Source organism: Orycteropus afer, unplaced genomic scaffold (assembly GCF_000298275.1).
Source record: "Orycteropus afer afer isolate SDZICR_OR568_19922 unplaced genomic scaffold, OryAfe1.0 scaffold00041, whole genome shotgun sequence".
NCBI lineage: Eukaryota > Metazoa > Chordata > Mammalia > Tubulidentata > Orycteropodidae > Orycteropus > Orycteropus afer.
Genome location: NW_006921628.1, coordinates 5,703,820 through 5,709,231, shown reverse-complemented (window position 1 = coordinate 5,709,231; position 5,412 = coordinate 5,703,820).

Here is a 5,412-nt window from a genome sequence, read left to right as displayed (position 1 = left end):
ATAAAGGGAGCTCTGGTGGTGGAGTGCCTAAGGCATTTGACTGCTAACCAGAAGGCTAGTGGTTCAAACCCACCAGCCACTCCTCGGAAGTAAGGTTGGGCAATCTACTTCTGTAGAGATAACCACCTTGGAAACCCAAGGAAGGGTCACTATGAGTTGAATTGACTCAATTGCAGTGAGGGTTTGTTTTTTGTTTTTTGTTTGTTTAATTAATAGTTAATGAAAGACAATACAAAACAAAACAGTTGCCATCGAATTGATTATGATTTATGACAACACCATATGTGACAGATTAGGACTGTGCTCAAAGGGTTTTCAATGGCTGACCTTTTGGAAGTAAATAACCAGGACTTTCATCCAAGTTATCTCTGTATGGACTTGAACCTCCATTCTTTCAGTTAGCACTTGAGTGTGTTGACCATTTTACCACCCAGGGCCTCATAGTTAATAATAGGTATACAAAGGCCTGGCACAAAGCAACAATTCAAATGATAGCCATTATTGCTGCAGAAGTATAAATCGCTGGATTTCTTTGAACATACTTTTAAAATAATTTCTTAATATCTTTTTTTTTCCTAGCATACTTTTGGGAATGTTTCTATTCTGGAAGATTGATGAGCATGTCAGCTATTACTGACTTTATGAATACTTAAATAAAGCAACATAAACTCCTTCCCACAGAAACAATTTAACCTAAGAGTAGGGTTGCCAGACTTAGCAAATATAAATACAAGTTGCCCAGTCAAATTTGAATTGCAGATAAGCAAGAAATGCTTTTTAAGTATAAGTATGTCCCATGTAATATTTGGCATGTATTTTATCTGGCAACCCTATGAAAGAGAGTAATCTGGAGTTATGATGAATTCCCAGTACATTCTGAATCTACTTTTTATCCTCTAGACTTGATGCAAACTGCCCATTGATGTTCGCACTGCCCAGTTTAAATCAACTTTACCACCTCTTTAACTCTCATGTCAGTAGAGCACATGGAGCAGAAGAAATTATTCAGAACAGATGTATCACTTAGAAAGCAGACAGACTCTGGGCTTGGGGAAAGATGGTGTTTGCAGCACGCTTTCACATGACTCTTGTAATTTTGGTTAGCTCTTAGAAACAGCTCTTTAGGTGGAAGTTTCTTTTTAAATCTAACTTGTGCTTACACGTATCTCCAGAGAAGTCTTACCAAGAAGAACTATGCAAACATTGTTTATTGAATGGAGTTCTATAGTTCCCTTTAAAATTTCAAAGATGAAAATCCAGGTAGGAAATGATCATTACCAAAACGGTATGTCTGCAAAGAGATTTTACCTCTCTTTGCTTGGTTGTAGGAAAGCAATCTGAATATCAGCTCTGGCCTCCATGTGGGAAAGAAACTTGGGCAGCAGGTGAAAATTTTCTTTATTACTTGGCCGTGATTTTAATATACATACATATTTTTAAAAATCCATGTAAAAGCTGTTTTTTTTTAAATTATATAAAATATTTCTAACACAAACAGACTACTATAATGAACCTCCATGTGCCCATAACCTAGCTTCAAAAACTAATGGCTAATCTTTCTTTCTTTCTTTTTTAAATACCTTCACTCATATCAAAACTGCCTCTTAATTATCAGTCTATTTTCTCTCATATCTCCTTTCCTTCCTCCCATCCCTGGTAAACAACAAAGAAAATTTCCTTCCCTGTGTACAGCTTTCCTTGATTTTTATGGTAATGAACTTATACAATATTTCTCCTTCTGTAATTGACTTATTTCACTCAGCATATTTCTTCCAGGTTCATCCACATTATGAGATGATTCTCTGATTCTTCATTATTCTTTAGTGTTGCATAGTATTCCATTGTGTGTATGTACCATAGTTGGGTTATCCATTTGTCTGTTGATGGGCACTTAGGTTGTTTCCATCTCTTTGCTATTGTAAATAGTGCTGTGATAAACATGGGTGTGCATATATCTGTTCTTGTCTTGGCTCTCACTTCTTTAGGATGTATACCTAGTAATGGAATTGCTAGATCAAAAGGTATTTCTATTGCCAACTTTTTAAGGAAGCACCACACCATTTTCCAGCATGGTTGTGCCATTTTACAGTCTCAGCAGCAGTGTATGAGAATTTCTATCTCTCCACATCTTTGCCGGCATTTTTTTTTTTTCCTGTTTTATAAAACTTAGCTATTATTGTTGGAGATGAGATGATGTCTTATCTCAACTGCCACTGAGTTGATTCTGACTCATAGTGACCCTGTAGGACAGAGTAGGTGGCTAATAATCACTAGCATTTCTTCATGTGTTTGTTGGCTGCCTGAATATCTTCTTTGGTGAAGTGTCTGTTTATATCCTTTCCCCATTTTTGAATTGGAATATTTGTCTTTTTGATATTGAAGTGTTGAAATTTTTAATAAACTTTAGAGGTAAGTCCCTTGTTGTATATGTCATTGCCAAATATTTTTTCTCAGTCTGTAGTTTTCTCTTTTTATTCTTTTGGAGAAATCTTTTGATGCACATAAGAATTTAATTTTTAGAAAGTCCCACTCCTTTAGTTTCTCTTCTGCTGCTTGTGCATTTTGGGTTATGCTTGATAGTCTATTTATACCATAAATTAAGGCTTATAAGTCTTCTCCTGTTTCATCTTTGATGAACTTTATAGTTTTGGGTTTTACAATTAGGTCTTTGATCCATCTCCATCTTGAGTTTATTTTGGTGTGTGGTGTGAGGTATAGATTTGTTTCACTTTTCTGCTGATGGATATCCAGTTTTACCAGCACCATTTGTTGAGGAGACTATCTTTCCCCATTGAATGGGTTTCATCCTTTTGTCAAAGATCAGTTGTCCATAGGTGGATGGATCTATGTCTGTTCCACTGGTCTATATGCCTATTGTTGTACCAGTCTCAGGGTGCTTTGATTACTGTGGCTATATGGTAGGTTTTGAGATCTGGAAGTGTGAGCCCTCTTGTTTTGTTTTTCTTCTTAAGTAGTGCTTTGCTTATCTGTGCTCTCTTTCCTTTCCATATAAAATTAGTGGCTGATTTTTCCATGTCCTTAAAGAATTTTGATGGAATTTGGATTGAGATTGCACTGAATGTATAGATTACTTTGGGTAGTATTAACATTTTCACAATTTTCAGTCTTCCTATCCATGAGCATCGGATAGTCTGCCATTTATGCAGATCTCTCATAGTTTCTTATAGTAGTAGTTTTCTTTGTATAGGTCTTTGTGTCCCTGGTAAGATTTATTCCCAACTAATTATTCATCTTGGTAGCTATTGTAAATGGTATTGCTTTCCTTATTTCTTCTTCAATGATCTCTTTGCTGGTGTTGAGGAAGCCAACTGATTTTTGTATGTTGATTTTGTATCTTGCCACTTTTCTGAAACTTTTAATTAGTTTCAGTAATTTTCTTGCAGAGTCTCTAGGGTTTTCTGTGTACAGGACCATGTCATCTGCAAACACAGATAGTTTTACCTCTTCTTTGTTAATGTGGATGCCTTTTATTTTTCTTTCTTGCCTTATTGCCCTGGCTAGGACTTCCAATACAATGTTGAAAGAACTGGTGATAGAGGACATCCTTGCCTGTTTCCTACTGCAAGAGCAATGCTTTAAATCTCTCCATTGAGAATAACGTTTGCTGTTCATTTTGTGTATATACCCTTTATCATGTTGAGGAGTATCCCTTCTATGACTGTTTTGCTGAGAGATTATTTTTATTTTTATTTTTTTAGGAATGAGTGCTAGATTTTATCAAATGCCTTTTCTGCATTGATTGATATGATCATTTGGCTCTTTTCCTTTGTTTTTTTGATGTGATAGATTACACTGATTGTTTTTCTAATGTTGAACCATCTTTACATACCTGGTATGAATCCCACTTGGTCATGGTGTATTATTATTTTGATATAGTTTGGATTCTATTGGTGAGAATTTTGTTGAAGATTTTTGTGTGTATATTCATGAGGGATATTGGTCTGTAGTTTTCCTTTTTAGTGAAGTCTTTGCCTGGTTTTGGTATCAGGATGTTGTTGGCTTTTAAATTCTATTTAAGTGCCAAAAACCCACTGTCACTGAGTTGATTCCAACTCCTAGTGACCCTATAGGACAGAGGAGAACTGCCCCATAGAGTTTCCAAATCTGCAAATCTGGTAGCATAGTGCCTAAGGTACTTGACTACTAACTAGAAGGCTGACAGTTCAAACCCACCAGCCACGCCTCGGAAGGAAGGTTGGGCAATCTACTTCTGTAATGATACCGCCTTAGAAACCCAAGGAGGGGTCACTATGAGTCAGGTCTGACTCGGCACATAACAACAACAACAACAAATCATTATGGAAGCAGACTGCCTCATCTTTCTCTTGCAGAGTGGCTGGTGGGTTCAAACTGCTGGCCTTTCAGTCAGCAGCCCAATACTTTAACCACAACACCACAAGAGCTCCTCCATTTGATTACAGGAAAGTAAAAAAGTCTCAATAAGACAGCTGTGTATTAAGATATTTAATATCTTAACTACCTTCCGGTAAGATTGAGGAATAGGCAGACAAGTGACACAGACCCTCTTCAACAAAGAAAAGAAAAAACAATTGACAGAGATACAGAAGATAATCCTGGAGCCCTGAGCTTTGAAAGAAACTACACAGAAGTGGATTAGGCACCAACTAGTAGAAAAACCTCAACAAAAACAGTGAGTACAGAGTGGTCAGAGCTGCAGACTGTCAGCTACTCTGATGGGACCAACAGCCTGAATATTTCCAAGTGGTATTGGGACCTGAGAATTGACCTTGGGATCAGCCCTGGTCACCAAGGGCTGAAGGGACAACTGTGCTGGAGGCCTATGACTAGGAAGGGAAATAGCAAGGAGGGAGACAGCATGAGCTGTTGACTTTCCACTGTCCGAAGGGTGCAGCCATTTTGATTGTTTACACGTGGCAGCCATTCTGGATATTTAAAGTGACCAAGGGTGCAGCAATTTCAAATGTTTACAAGTGGTGGCCATTTTGGATATTAAAGTGATACCATGCTCATTTGGATTCCAGGGACCTAAGAATAGGCTGTGTTTGCCAAGGTCAGCAAGGATGTATGAGAGGCTGATATAGGAAGGGAGACAGGTGGTGAATGTATAAGTGCTGTCAACTAGTGAATTGAAGAGCACAGTACCCTGCTTGTGTACATACAAAGAAAACGAAAATCATGGGCAAGTCACTCCAACATACAATCACTAATTAAACATATACACAAAAAAGCTACAATGCCTCAGAGACAACAGAGCATCACAGTCCACATGAAACAAGATAAAGCAAGAGAAACAAGGGACCAGGATACAGACCCAAAACACATCCCTGAGGAAGATGCAGCATTGGAACTCTCTGATAAGGAATTCAAAAGAATTATATTTAGGTATCTTCAATGAATTGAGAGACAGAT